At 39.3% G+C, this 16745-nt stretch overlaps 1 pseudogene; it reads left to right on the forward strand.

Annotated features, from left to right (window-relative positions):
• Nucleotides 1-10879: 10879 nt before the first annotated feature.
• On the forward strand, nt 10880-16409 carry LOC101171798 (annotated as a pseudogene).
• Nucleotides 16410-16745: the final 336 nt, after the last annotated feature.

Raw genomic sequence — 16745 nt, forward strand, 5'->3', positions numbered from 1 at the left:
AGCCAACTTCAGGCATGAGCCAGGGTCACTCAAGGGAGACACACCCCCCACGCTCCAGGCAGGTACCCACCCACCCACCCTGCGGGAGGTCCAGGAGAGAGCAAGGCAGGAACCGCCCACCAAGGAGGACGCCCACGAGAAGTGGGTTGTTTTGTGACTTCTGAAGAAAGAAGTCAAAGAAGGAAGGTTGCACTAGAAGTTCAGTCATTTTTACGTAATTTATTTATTTTTTCTTAAAAGTATAGGACTTAGAATAAAAAATGTTTAAATATGTTTTGTAAAGGTCAGATTCCTTCTAGTGCAAAGGGAATGCTTAATGGGCTCTTTGAGTTTTTGTCCGATGCCCCACAGCCCCTTGCAGCATCCCTGCTCGCATCACATGGAGTGTGACTGAAAGGTTGGAGTAGAATTGTAAGGTGGATTCAGATAAAACTGACATCCACAAAACTATGAAATGACAGAGGGCTGTAAAGCAGACATTGCTGCGGATACTTCACAGTGACATGACAGATTGATAGCATCTCACAGAATGACTATTGAAAGGGCTGTTAGTCAATTTAATTCCACACCCTGCTGTTTTTTTATGTTCAATATGGAGCACCTACAACGAAAAATACTCAGTCAGTACTTGAGATTATACATAGGTAATAATGAAGTGAAAGGGTTATTTATTTTCTCTGGTGTATTCTAAATCAATAGACAGCATGTATGAGCGTACATGTGTGCATGGAAGTCATTTTCAACCCCTGTCTGCCTACATTAGATGTAATATTTTACATAGGAGTGGTGGCAGGTCAATCTTTCAAGCTCTAAGTGCTCAGCGTGACACATCCACATGAAAACACACATGTACAATAAGCCCAAGTGTCAGCCCTTTATAGGAGTTAGAACTCAATTTAGCCAAACAGTAATTCATTTTCTGCTGAGAGGAGCAGAGGTTAAAAAGGATGGGGAGCAGGAGAAAAACGAGAATAGCTTTTTCTATTTCATTTGAAAGTATTGATGATTTGTGGTCCAAGAGATCTACGTAAATGGGTTAAGACTCTCAGATTTATTCTGAATTATCTCCAGTACTCAAAAAAGGAAAAAAAGAACTAAAGTAACATAGCATATTTGACTATTAGAAGACAAGTTAAGTAAGTATTAATTGTTGATCTGCCGATAAGTTTTACGGTTTCTATGCCATTCTGTTTTTGTTAAAATAATAAGTAAATCTTAGATTTATTTTAGACTAACGCGGCATAAAACATTGTGACAATACCAAATACCTTACTACAACAGGATCCAAGGGATTAAAAAGGACTAATATTCCTAAAAAAAAAATGCTGTTACCAATGTTCTACCTTGAGGAACGGTAAAAGAAAAAATGTGGTGTTTCAGCTTAGTGTTTTTGATTTTCAGTGAATTTGAAAACCTTTAAAAAAGGAGAAGTTTGATCTATTTCTTACTCTCCAACATTGAGGTTGGTTGTGCCAAAAGAGAAAGATATACTGTAAGCTAATTTTCCTGGGCATTAATCTGGAAAGATTTATAGGACCATCTCCGTGTGACCTGTGGCCCATCCTTCTGTGAAGGTTATAAGAGTATTTAGGAGTTGCAAAACTCTCCTAGAAGTAGACTTTGCTGCTTCTGAGTGAAAGATGGCATAGAGCAAAAATACTGGTACACCCAAAGGACAAAACACCCAGACACAAACTGAGTGCATGCTTTTAAGTGTAGTGAGGAATGTAATGACCTGTACATTGGGGTAACTAAGCAGCCACTGCACAAACGCATGAGCCAACACTGGAGGCCCAATTCCAGTGGGCCAGAGTCAGCCATCCATCTCCACTTAAAACAAAATACATTCCATCGAGGACAGAGAGGTCCGGATCCTGTCAAGGGAACATCATTTGTTTGTGAGAGGAGTCAAGGAAGCCATCTTTGTAAAAATAAAAAATCCCTCATTGAATAGAGGGGTGGACTCAGACGCAACCTTTTATCCATTTACATCCTGTTTTGAAATCACTGCACAAACATACTCAGCATAACAATAGGCAACAATAGTCGCTCTGGGAGGTGGAGGCGCCTACTGCGGCTGGCTGAAGCGCCAGTCACTCGGGTGGAGTCCACTTCCCCTGGTTATACCCATCTACCTGCTCCTTCCCGCTCCCACCCCAAATAATCATGCACCTTGGGCTCTGGGAATTGGATGGGTGGGATATGCTGGCGGGGCTCACCGGGGCCACCTCTCTTTGGGGCCTCGTTTGCACCTGCCCTCCATTCCACTTTTAATTGCATATTAGACACCTTCATTCATCTAGGGCCTTGTGGGGGTGGTCTGGTGGAGGGGGGGCAGGGTAAAACGTCCAGGCTCACACTGCATGTTGGCACAAGACACACCATACACAGAGGGAACCCAGGGTGGGGGTGGGGGTTACTGTCTGCTGTTTGGCAGCAGTGGTGCCTGCCACCACCACTGAAGACCTCCCATTTTCACTGCAGCACACACACTGCACACCAACGCCACGCTGCATGGGTGGAGGGGGCGGCCAGTCTTCACCCGCCTGGGTCCTCTCAGGCCGACCTGGCTTGTGGGGATCCTGTTGGCAGGGGGGATGGCTGGGCATGCGGTACTTGGGGTCACTTGGCCGGCGGGGGTTACTGTGTGCTGAGGGGGTGGTGGCGTGGAGACAGCCAAAAAAGAATGTGCCAATCAAGACCTACAACTGATGGTTAACATACTGCCATGCTATCAAAGTCCCAGGTGAGTGACACCATGACAGTAGTTTGTCCTTACCTAGTTTGCTTTTTTTGATCTTTTTTTATCCAGCATTTAGATCTTCTTGGTTTCAAACCTTTGTAATTATTTTTGACAACAATGTTGATATTTGTGCTTAGGATTGGTGCTGATTTTCTTTCTTCTTTTATTCTTCTGAGTTATCCTTTTTCTATGTATTCATCAACAAACCTCTTGAGCAATGAAATATTTCAAGAGAGAAGATTTCAAGTTCAGATACAATGATTCAACCTCAAGACAATGTCTCCTGGATAAATACACTGCACAAAAAATATAAAATCTGAAATATTTTCTACCAACAAAAATATAACAATTTCACTCAAATATTGCCCACAAATCTGTTTTATTGAGTAATTCTCCTTTGCTGAGATAATCCATCCAACCTCATAGGTGTGTATATCAAAATGTTACAGGTGTGGCCACAAGTAAAGGCCACTCTGAAATAGGCTGTTTTGATTTATTGGGGGGTCTGGGGACTCAGAAAATCAGTCAGAATCCGGTTTGACCACTATTTGTCTTATGTTGTGCAATTCATCTCCATTTTTGCATGATTACGGTGTATGTATAGGTACGCATGTTTTTTTTAAGCAATGTGTGGACATCTGCGATCCGACAATTCAGGCGACCAAAATTTGTTGAAAGCACCGATATGCTGTATGTAACATTTGCCAGTGATGAAAACACCACGAAAGATGCAGAAAACCTTGGAGGTCCCCGTCGAGGATTCTTTTGCTAGCTTCTTAAAGCCCTTTTCCAAGAAAGTGGGGCATTTGAAGGTGAATTCTTTTCTACTTTTCATTAGTTAAATGAGGGATTTATGTTAATAACAGACTTCATAGAACATTTTTGTTTAATACAATTAAGTTTGTTTAAAGCTGACATGAACATATTTTACCCATTAGGGGTTCATTCCAAGTCTAAATGTTTCACATGTACAAAATCGCATCAACCGCACTATTGGTCAGATGATGTCTACCAACATTGCCCAAGGTGGAGAATGTCCTGCTCGCATTTCCTCTGTTGTCTTGGACTACCTGCTGACTGGACGTATGTTTGACATCCGCGTTTCTCCAGAGGATGTTGCCGAAGTGAAACTTAGAGACAGCCTTAAGACAGTATGTTTATGAAATTGATTAAACTCTGTACTCAATTTTATAATTCATTTTCTAACTATGTTTCTATGTAAAGTGTCAGGGAAGGTGTTGGCAATTAAAATACATATTGATGACATTTCATAAACACATATTTTCTCCTTCTCACATTTTAAGATTGATCAAGCAACAACTGATGATGATCTGCAACGAGCAATAGAATCCTGTGAGTCATGGAGGTACCAAATTGAAGGTCTTCCAAACCCTGTTACCATGGACATCAAGGATGCATTTGTTAAAAATGCTATACTTTTCCCTGTTCTACTACAACGAAAGAGCTGCTACGATCAGTTAGCTGAGGGGTTGGAATACTATGACGGAAGTCTAGGCTGACATTCATTAGTTTCTGGTTTGTAGGTAAAAGTTGATCAGAAATGGGGTGGGATTATATAAATTCGCTTCCTTCCACTCCCTTTCAAGCAATATTTATTAATATGTCTAATTATCCTAAGTTTGATTAGTTACTGTATGAATGTATAACTGATGATTATATTGCTGTTGTGTATTATTTCTAATTAATTGCTTGAAATAAACCATTTCAAATCAAATTCAAATCAAATGTACAGTGGTGGACAAAATAGTTGGTCCCCTCAGATAAAGAAAGAAAGTCCACAATGCTCACTGCAATGACTTGAAACATTCAAAAGTAACTAGAAATTAAAATTTATTGAAAATTAAATAATCAAAATCAGCCATTACTTTTGATTGATGAATTAGGGGTGGACAAAAATGATGGTACCTCCATAAAAGACTGAGAACTAATTGCCCAGGGGGTCATGATGAACTCAGGTATGTCCTTTAATTGACATCACAGCTGTTTTCAAACCCATAATCAGTCAGTCTGCCTACTTAAAGGGACACAAAAAGTCACGTTGCTGTTTGGTGAAAAAGTGTGCACCACACTAAATATAGACAACAGAAAGCGAAGGAGAGAATTGTCCCAGGACATTAGAAACAAAATTATAGACAAACATTGTAAAGGTAAAGGCTATAAAACCATCTCTAAGCAGCTTGAAGTTCCTGTGATGACAGTGGCACATATTATTCAGAAGTTTAAGACCCACAGGACAGTAGCCAACCTCCCTGGACGTGGCTGGAAGAGGAAAATTGATGACAAATTGAGGAGACGGATAGTTGGAACTGTATCCAAAGAGCCCAGAACAACCTCCAAAGACATTAAAGGTGAACTCCTAGATAAAGGTACATCTGTGTCAGATCGCACCATTCGTCCTTGTTTGAGCCAGAGTGAACTTCATGAGAAACGACCAAGGAGGACACCACTGTTGAAAGGAAATCATAAAAAAGCCAGACTGGACTTTGCAAAAATGCTGTTGACAAGCCACAAAGCTTCTGGGAAAATGTCCTTTGGACACAAAACTGGAGCTTTTTGGTAAGGCACATCAGCTCAATGTTGGTAGACTCAAAAATGAAGCATACAATGAAAAGAACACTGTCCCTACTGTGAAACATGGAGGAGGCTCAGTTCTGTTTTGGGGCTGCTTTGCTGCATCTGGCACAGGGTGTCTTGAAGTTGTGCAAGCTAAAATGAAATCTCAAGATTATCAAGGCATTCTGGGTAGAAATGTGCTGCCTAGTGTCAGAAAGCTTGGTCTCAGTCCCAGGTCATGGGTCTTCCAACAGGACAACAATCCAAAACACACAGCCAAAAAACCCCAAGAATGGCTAAGAGAAGAGCGTTGGACTATTCTGAAGTGGCGTTCTATGAGCCCAGATCTGAATCCCATTGAACATCAGTAGAGGGAGCTGAAACATGCCATTTGGAGAAGACACCCGTCAAACCAAAGCTCATTGACAAATACAGAAACAGTTTAATTGCAGTGACTGCCTAAAAAGGTTGTGCAACAAATAATTAAGTTATGGGTATCATAATTTTTGTCCAGCCCTATTTCATTAGTTTGTTTTTTAAATACTTCTGTTAATCAACAACTCAAAAGTAATGGCTGATTTTGATTATTTAATTTAATTTTCAATAAATTTTAATTTGTTATTTTTGAACGTTTCAAGTCATTTCAGTGAGCATTGTGGACTTTCTTTCTTTAAATTAAGGGTATCAACAATTTTGTCCACCACTGTATGTTGTTAAAAAATGATAAGTCTGTATAAGGAATTTTTGAAAACTCTGGAGGGAAATAAAGACCAAATACTTGGTAATTTATTTAGTCACTATGTCAGTGAACTTGCATAGATCTCAAAAACATTCAACAGTGCTGCCCAGTAGCTAGTTTATTATATATAAATTCTTGCACTTTTTGATGCAGTGTTTTTCCTTGGTTTTCATCATTTTCATCATATAGCCGACCTGCTATATGTTACTGATTCTGAACAAACTTGTCTTTGAGATGAACGTTTTCTAACGCATTTTTAGTAAATAAAATGTTAATACAATAGTACATATTTGACCAGTAATTTTGTGAGATTATAAGGGAAGCCAAGCTTCCCTTTGCAGTCTTAAAGAAATGGCCACTGGTAAAGTGCCAAAAAAATACCACAGACATACATAACAGGCCTACTCAGAGATATTTTTCATCATTATGTGTCAAGGAAATTACAAAATAGCATTATATTATTACACTGTAATGTCAAGAAATGCCTTGATAACATTAGCCATTTGTTCGCTAAAACAATTAAGACTAGCTTGGAAAGAGTAGCTGTTTAGCTAGCAAAAAATCAGTTTCCACATAGAACTTTTTTGTAATTCATTTTTTTTAACTTTCCCACTTACCAGATTTGCAGCAGCAGGTGTAGGTGCCAGGACACCTTGCACTGCAGCTCGCACTCCGGAAACTTGTCTGTCTGCGGTCGGCAGATTTTTCCACTACATCTCCCATGATGCACTGGGTTAAAGTGACAGCGTCTTAGCGCACAATGAGTCTCTCCTTAACGTCTTGAAACAACAAGGAACACACATTAAACAGTTTTTGAATCTTTTAACTTAACTTTTATTACATCTTTTAGAAAGAACAACTGCAGCTTCCAGCTTTTTCTGCCACAATTATAACAAAAATGCATATGAGATTGTGGAGGGACTGTAGATCAATACAGACTATGAGCTTTTCCTTTTTTTTTGTTTTAATTTTTGGATGCTGGTGTGCCCTGGGATTTTTGTCAAGGTTAAAGTGTGCCGTGGCTCAAAAAAGGTTGAAAAACACTGTTTTAGAAGTATGCATCTAAAACTAGAGAATATGTCCAATGATTTGTTTTTTGCTTACTGTATGCCGTTATGTAATGTATTTTGAGGGTCACATCTCAAATACTGCTGTATGTTGCATTATGAAATTTACTACCAAAATTCTAAATACTGAATGACAAAGGAATTTTTACTAAATAACATTATACCCCACTGTCTCACTGTAGGTAGTGGTACTTGTTTTTAAAGATATCCTCCAAAAAAGTTGTGTTTTTGGTGTTTTTACTGTGTTCTTATATCATTCTTTTCATGATGAAGGATATATATATATATATATATATATATATATATATATATATATATATATATATATATATATATATATATATATATATATATCCTAATATTTTAGAAAATTAACAAGTTTATTTAATTCAGTTTATTTTTTAAGTTGTAACAAAATCCAATTTTAGTTCATATTATTTATTCAATGTCAAAATGTCTCAAATTAATTTTAATATAAACGTATATAGGTCACCAAATTTCAACTCTTTAAGGTTGGTTTCAGACCTATTAAATGAATTTTACAAATGTTTGTCTTTGTAGACATTCATTTGACTAAAGTGTATATAATATAGGTGAAAGTGCAGCTTTATTATATGGTGTGTCAAGCAGAGTTAGGTACAGAAAAACAGCTTCATAAATGTGACCAGAACACAGATAATCAGATTGGACCTGTAATCACAGCAGAGAGTGAAGAAATATGGGCCTTCAGAGATAAATCAGTTATCTACAAATCAGGGCCTGGCATCGGTCTGTAGAGTCTTCATCCTTTTAGTTTATTGGACTTTTTTTTTTTTTTTTGGGGGGGGGGGGGTGTCTGTGGATTTGTTGTCTTCGTCAAACACCGTTTTTAAAGACAGTGAAATACTATAGATCTGCTCAATTGCTGAGTCATCACCTTTTTCTATGTGTAAAGCTCTGCAAAGGGGAGCAAATCACAAAGTATACATGATACATAATCATGTTATACTTATATCACTTAATAAAAATCAAGAAGTGCATGCAAGAAACATACACTCACTGTTCACTTTATCAGGCACACTTGTCCAACGTTAACTGGTCTGATGAGTCTCCATTTCTGCTGCCACATTCAGATGGTAGGGTCAGAATTTGGCGTCAACAACGTGAAGGCATGGATCCATCCTGCCTTGTTTTCAACAGTTTAGGCTGCTGCTGGTGGTGCCATGGTGTTGGATACATTTTCTTGGCACACTTTGTAACACTCTACAAACAAAATTTGAAAGCTTTACAAACTCACAGGTCCATTAGTTTCTTCTTAAATGCTGTTTACAGTGGATTATTTAAATATATATGAAAGAAACAAAACCAGGCAGACCGAGTGAGATTCAATCCACCTTATTCACAAATATATATATATATATATATATATATATATATACACAACATACCCCAGAGTCAAACAACCCATCACCACCCCTCACACACACACCCAGTCTGAATGTTCCTTATTTCCCTCCGCTCCTGTTGGCGTATTCCACCCGTATCTGCGGAAGCAGTCTCAACTAGAGCAGGGTTTGAAGGTTCCGTCCGCAAGTTAGAAAACATACGCCTTACCGGCTCCGTTGACCCACGATCGTCCCCCCGTAAACCGGAATGTCTGGGGCTTCACCCCCAAGGCGGGAATACTCCCACAAAAAGAATACACAATTCAATAACGAGGTTGACTTGCTGGGCTGAAGTCGCAGTAATCTGGCTAGAAATCCCCGTCTTGCAGCTGGTGCTGACTCACTCCGGGCATGCCCTCTCCGAAGTTCCTTCACCGTCTGTTTTTTTTTGGCGAGTCCCTTTTTCCCATCATTCCACACCTTTTGTGATATTCCAATCAACAGTCACCTAGGTGACTTGACCGCCATATTTGTAGTTCATGAGTTTTACATGCTGCAGTCCTCCACACGGCCACAAACATTCAATCAATCATGTAAACAAACACAAAACACTGGACCATTAAACTTAAGGGGCTACCATACGGAAGGTATATCTTATTTTCTGTTTTCCCCACAGTAGAATAACCATCCTAATACATATGTGGCAATGCTACAACTTTGCGCCCCTTAGTACCAGCTGAGCATGATTCCAATGCCACAGGCTACCTGAGTTTTGTTGCTGACCATGTACATCCCTTTATGACTACAGTACCATCTTCTGATGGCTACTTCCAGCCGGATAAGGCCCCAATGACGTAAAGCTAGAATCCTGTCGAACTGGTTTCATGAACATAACAATGAGTTCAATGGCCTCCACAGTCACCAGATCTTAACCCAATATATTACCGTGGTGGAACAGGAGATTGGCATCATGGATGCTGTCATGTCAATATGGACCAAACTTGGGGACAACAAAGGATTAAGGCAGTTCTGAAGGGAAAGGGGGTCCAACCTCGTACTAGCAAGTTGTACCTGATAAAGTGGCTGGTGAGTGTTTATTTAAGACCCCAAAGAATAGTTCATTTATTTTTTACTAGTGTATGTCAAAAGTCTGACACAAGTTGCCAGAAAATGTTGCCAGACAACTAAATAAATAAATAAAAATGTAATGTGTAATCTGACACACAGTGCCATTACATATAATCTGTAATGTAAACTGCTTTGGACATCTCATGTAAATCATATGACTGACTTGTTCAAAAGTCAAAATCAAAGAAGTGTCAAAAAGCAGTGAAGTGTTTAAAAAAAACAAATTTTTTATGGGAGGGAGACAGAACAGAAAGCCAAACTACTAACTACAAGAGACAATCTAAAAGAAAATAACTCTGCAAGTAAAGCAGCCTCACTTCCAACTTGACTATACTGAGAAATGAATCTTCACCTCCCTTTTCACTTGGAAAAAAACGGCATGTTAGACATTTTTTGCAGAAGGAGTTGAACCTTGACTCGAGTTTTGTGTCTGTATCTAAAGTTGCTCAGCATGAAAGTGCTTGCTAAATAAATGCTAAATAAATGCACATCTGTTTGGACGTTTTTTCTCAAATTTCCAGAACTGTTCAGAGCAGAAGCTGTGTAAACTGTTGTAAAATTTACAGCTGGACTTATTTAATAGACCACACATTTTTTTTTATCTCATTGACTCATTTTCTACACATCACATCTTTGGGCAGGGTTAATCTAATGCAATTAGACATGTCATTCCTGGCTGTCATTAGTGAAAAACATCAAGCAGCACAATAAAACTCTTCTTTGTCAGACTTAATCTGCAGAGTACTTGTCATGCTAACATGATTTACCACACAGATGAACACTTTAACTCTTACAAGCTTTCCCACTTTAAACTGCAGCCAGCCATCGCTTACACACATAGGCTTTTTCCTTCTTTTTTTTTTTTTTTATTTCTAAAAAATAAAATACTGGACACTGTGATGCAGTGAAGTTCAACATATCTTGAACATATCTTCTTCAAACAAAATGCATCTAAATTCTATTTCCTTGGATTTACAGATATTACATAATCATAAATAATTAAGAGCAGCTGTGTCTATACAAGCTGTCCTTTCTGGTCAGTTCTAAGCAGTGTTTGATATCATTTCTGTGCTCTGAAGACTAAAGCATCTAATCATGCACAAAGCATTCCACCACTGTGTTATGCTAAAAGGACTCCAAAGACTGATAGAGAAAAGTCTCTCATCTGTTGATCATTTCAATCCCATGAATGTTTTTATTTTGAGAAAACACAGCAAAAAAGAATCAAGTTAAATGAACAAGAGAAACTAGCAAGATATCCAAGATGTTTAACATGATGGTGAGATTCCTTCATTCATCTTCTAAACCCGTTTTGTCCCTTTCAGGATCAAGGGGCTGCCAGAGCCAATCCCGGGCACTCGTGGGCAAAGGCAGAGGACATCCTGGACAGGTCGCCAGTCAAACTGTAAAGAGCATTCAAAGAGGAAGTCGTGGTGAAATTTAGTATGCAGATAAAAAGACCAGAGCTAAGTCTAAAGTACTTGTGGGATCTTAAACCCTCAAAGGTTATATGGTAAAAATCGGTTTGTTTTCTCATCTTGAAAAGATGAATCAGTTATGTGCCATGGAGAGTTGTCAAAACCACAGACACATATCCCTTCATTCAAATTGGTAAATTTGCAAACCAAATGAGAAAGGCTAAAAGTGCCCTTAAAAAAGGGAGTTTTCAATTAGGGTATTCAAGGATTTTGCAAATGCTTTTTGATACAGCCTGTTAAAAGATTCAAATGAATCCAATAGAGGAATATGATATTAAGCAAGTAATTGAGCATTGATTTATTTAGGTGACAAATAAAACCATTCTGAGGCTGAGGCAATATTGGCTTTTTCATGCATGTTTCACGTCTGTTGTATTCCATAAGAGTTGGTATTGGGTCTAAAAGAGTTTCTTTAAATTATAAGTATGTTTATATAGCTAATGATAAAACATGTTTTTTTCCTGCTGTGATACTTTTGTGATTTTCAATTGAAAAAATATTGAAAATATTGTTACCATGTTGTTAATAAAAAAGGTGGAGAATTATCAGGATCTAGGGTCCACAGTCCTTAGTGGAACGGTGTAGAAAACTGTGGTGAGACGAGCGCTGTTGTTCGGCTTAGAGACAGTGGCACTGAGGAAAAGACGGGAAGCTGGGCTGGAGATAGCAGAGATGAGATTCTCTTTGGGAGTGACCATGATGGATAGGATCAGGAATGAGGACATCAGAGAAATAGCTCATGTTAGAGGTTTTGGAGATAAAGTCAGAGAGGCCGGACTGAGATGGTTTGGACATGTCCACAGAATATATTGGTAGTAGAAGGATGCTGAGTCTAGAGCTGCCAGACAAGAGGTCTAGAGGAAGACCAAAGAAGAGGTTTATGCATGCAGTGAACAAAGACATGAAGGTAGCTGGTGTTAGAGGATGCAGAAGACACGGTTAGACGGAGGAAGCTGATTCAATGTGGCGACCCTTGAAGGGAAAAACTGAAAGTAAAAGAAGATGTTAGCATGTTGTTAAATGTGTACAATGAAATGTATATTGTTTTGTAATTGTTTAAACAAATATAAAACATAAAAGTAGAAGTGGATGGTGTGTGTTTAATTTCATGTAGCTCATCTTTTTGTTGTAAATTCATATCTGCTTTCTTTAAACTACTGCAGGTTGAATTGCAGAACATGCATATTTCGTCATTTATGTTCTTTTGTTTATAATTACTTTGTGTAAATGACTGTTTACTCCCATGTTTGACACTGCGTGATTGATTACATTAAAAGCCATATCACTTTACCACAGCCCCTCCGATTTAGAACATCTTTCTTCGTTACCAATTATTTCCCCTTCCTGGTCAAGAACATTCTTCTCAAGATTTCTGTTATTATTTCTGTAAAATATTAAACTTTTCCCATTTGCTTTATAATTAATTGTAACGTAACATAAAGTCTAGTCAAACATAAGTCTAGAAAGTTTCCGGTGCTCTCTGCTTTCTCTCTAATTTTCTAATTTTTAAAACGTTTTTTTGGTGAAGGGTTGATGAACTCCAAACTTTTTTGGACTTAGGCTTAAAGCCTTTTCAGCTTGATGGGCAACAGAAATTGACAGATGGTAGTAATTAAGGGGGCTTTCTAAGATTTTGTTGAACGCTTGGTAGTTTTTCATCGTATTATAAGACACACCTGAGTGCTCCAGAGCAGAAAACCACCAGAGGAGGGGCTCACATTTGTTTGGGATTGATTAACCAAATACCACTAATTAACAGCATCTCCCTGGTGCTTACTTGTAACTTAGGTAGAAAACAGTCAGGTTGGACGAATGAGTGCTGCAGGGTTGGACTGTCACACACAAGAAGAGCCTCTAGGATACAGTTTGAATACAGATGAAATCCTTAAAAGACTATGCTTACAAGAACACAATAGATCCTTTTGTATTTTTGTCACAACTGTGAAGGAATGTTTGTGTGCTTGATTCCAGGAACTCTGCTCGGCTCGAGCTACTTCTTAGATGACTGTCTTGTTTTCACATTGTCTCTTTCATGCTGTGCCTTTCATTGTCGTGCCCATTTGTTGAGATAGGCTTTCATATGCTAATAACTAATTACACTGAAGCTAAATACATTTTAACAAGGATGTGAGGGGAAATTGGCCTCATGCATGTGCTCACAGATCCACAGCTGCTCACATGTGACAAAAGACTAGACATAAATGGAATAATGATTCAAGGAAAAACCATATGGATTTGCACCTTTGACTTTGTTGCAGCACAACATTTTAGTTATGAAACCCCATAAGCCCTAATGCAATTTGTTCTAGTTTGAAATACAGAAAACTTTCAATCCTATTTCACAAATAATGCAACATGGTTTCAGAAACAGCTTGTGTTTACTTAAATCTTTAGCTGCGTAACTGATGACTGTTAATGTAAAAGGCTTTTTTTTGGTAAATCCATTACTGATTGGCGCTCTATCATTAGACTAAACTAATCAGCCTTTCAGCAAAACACATTATTTAAAATCACAATTCATTTTTAATTTTGTTAAACCAAAAGTGACAATGTACGGCATTGGCCCAGACTGGGTGTCATAAAAAATAGATGACAAAACAAACAGTAACAGAGGTCAAAGCCAAAAACAACAACAACAAAAACTTTGAAAAATGACGTGACTGTGTCTTCCACTAATAAAATCACTATTGACACTGCTTAAAAGTAGGGACTAAAAAACATGGAAGCTTCCAATGTTTCCAAAATGTTTACTTTACAACTCTTTGATGATATTCAATGATTCTGATTTGAGTCCTGGAAATATGAAATCATTGAATGCAAAAAAATGAAGATGGAGGACGTTAAAGTACTTACAGTGAACAATCCACAGCAACTGAGTGTGGAAAGGAGGTGGAGTTGGGTGTAAACAGGCGCAGAAATGTTTCTGGTTTGATTTGAGGGGAAAGAAAGTCTTCAAAAATGAAAGGAAAGGTTTAGAAGACAGTGGTGAGAGCAGTCATGTTGATGGTTTGAAGACTCTGTTGAAGGGACAGGAGGCAGAGCTGGAGGTAGCAGAGATGACGATGTTGAGGTTTTCTTTGGGAGTGAGGAAGATTGATAGGATCACGAATAAATCTATCAGAGAAACAGCTCATGTTTGATGTTGTGCCAATAAATGCAGGAGAGCAGATGGAAATGATTTGGACATGTTTGTGAATTGATGCGGAGGTTGGAGGCCAAGGAGCCTAAGAGAAATATCAAAACAGTTTGTGGTTGCAGTGAAAGACAAGTAGGTGGTTGCTATGGGCCAGGGTGATGCAAGATACTATTACATGGTGGAAGCTATCTCTAAAGCACGTGTGTCAGACTGGTGGCCCGCGGGCAACATCCGGCCCGGCCAACAATTATATCCGGCCCGCGAGATCATTTTATATGACTTTTTTTAATGGCAATATAAAGCACCAATAATAGAGAGACAGCAGGCTCTTTGCAGCTGCCACGGCAACTATGATTACCGCGGCAGCTGCCGGGCAATTGTCTTGTGCGCAAATTTAACGTGGGGGCGGCGGTGCAGGGGCTCAGTGCTTGGAAAAAAATCTGCGCCTCTATTCGGTTCCTATTCTCTATTAAATCACAGAGTTTACAGCCTGAAACAGTGAAATTCTGTCCCTGCAGCCGCGCCTCCCGTCTCCTGTCATACGCAGCTGGGTGTGTGAGAACGAAAGGGGAGGGGTGGTGTGGGCTCTGGTTGCCAGGTGGAACAGCGCACGCGTAAGGGCACCGTAATAGCGGTGGATTATGGGACTTTTATTGAACGAGCTAGCTTCGATTATTCTCCCGTCAGCTACGTCAGATGAACTTGATCTCTAACTAATTAACTAAAATTAAAGCTAGCCCATAACAATGGTCAAGAGAAAAATTGATTCTGAAAACAGAGCCTTTCAAAACCGATGGCAAAATACGTATATGTTTACTGACATTACCGGTAAACCTGTGTGTCTCATTTGCGGCGGTAATGTGGCTGTATTTAAAGAATATAACCTAAGAAGGCATACTCCCTTGCTGTGGATGAAAGTACTGACACGACTGACACTGCACAGCTGGCCAGCTTCATCCGTGGAGTGGACTCCAATTTGTGCGTTACAGAAGAACTATTGGACATAAAATCAATGCACAGGACAACAAAAGGAAAAGACATATTTGAAAACGTATGTCAAAGTATAACCGACATGAAACGGCCTTGGGGCAAACTGGTCGGGCTTACAACAGATGGGGCACCGTCGGTGTGCGGTGAAAAAAGTGGACTAGTGGGAAGGATGCGCCAAAAGATGCGGGAGGAGAACTGTCCTGGGGAATTGACAGCATATCATTGTATCATACACCAAGAAGCACTGTGCGGTAAAGTCCTAAAAATGGATCATGTGATGGACACTGCAACGCAAACTGTAAACTTCATCAGAGCCCAACATTTGAATTCAATTTCAGTCGTTTCTGCGTGAAATAGATTCCAAGTTTGGCGACATGCCTTATCACACGGAGGTGCGGTGGCTAAGTCGGGGGAAAGTTCTCAAACGACCTTTTGAGCTGTGCGAGGAAATCTGTCAGTTCATGGACAATAAAGGAAAAGACTCCACAGTTCTGCGGGACGAAAAGTGGAAATGTGAGTTGGCGTTACTGGCTGATATAACTGCTCATCTCAGCGCCTTAAACCTTCAGCTGCAGGGACGGGAGCGCATGATCACTGACATGTATGACGCAGTTAAGGCATTTCAAGTGAAGCTGCGCTTATGGGAGACACAAATGCTTGCCTCACTTTCCCTGTTGCCAAGTAATCTTGAAGCAGCTTAGCGCTACTACGGTGTTCCCAAATGACCACTTTACTGATAAATTGACCGCACTTCGCACTGAGTTTGTCCGGCGCTTTGGTGACTTTGAAGCACAGAAAAGTAATTTCGATTTGCTTCGGAACCCGTTCACTGTCGACGTGGAAACTGCACCTATAGAGATGCAGAAGGAGCTGATAGAGCTGCAATGTAACGCGAAAGGCAAAGTACGACACTGTGGGGCCCGCACAGTTCATTCACTTCATTCCTGAGGCAATGACCGAGTTTGGCAGCACATATATGTGTGAGCAGCTTTTCTCTGTGATGAAAATGAACAAAACGTCACACAGGAGTCGTCTCACAGATGAACACCTGAAGTCCATCCTGAGAATCTCCACAGCACAGAACCTAAGCCCAAACATAAATGAACTTGTTGCCAAGAAAAAGATGCCAAGCATCAACCTCTAACAAACTGGCATAAGTGCAAAAAAATGGAATGTTTTGATTTGTTAAGATTTTAACTTTTACTTAAAAGAACCATTTTTATTTTCAGATTTCTCTCCAGCATGTTCAAATGTTCAGCTTTAATGACAGGAGATAGGCTATTTGAATGGAGAGCAAGATATTTTAAGTTTAATTATTTTTGGAATGATAGGCCTCTATTGTATACTGTCTGTTTGGATTCATGTTCACATTCAAAAAAAGTTTTGTTTTAGTTGGTTCAATAAATGTTTATCCTGTTCGGCCCACAACCTATGTGTGTTTTGAGTTTTTGGCCCCCTGTGCATTTGAGTTTGACACCCCTGCTCTAAAGGGACTAAAGGCAGAGAAGAAGAACAGTAGGAAATTA

The sequence above is a fragment of the Oryzias latipes genome, chromosome 7, assembly GCF_002234675.1.
Source record: "Oryzias latipes chromosome 7, ASM223467v1".
Taxonomy (NCBI): domain Eukaryota; kingdom Metazoa; phylum Chordata; class Actinopteri; order Beloniformes; family Adrianichthyidae; genus Oryzias; species Oryzias latipes.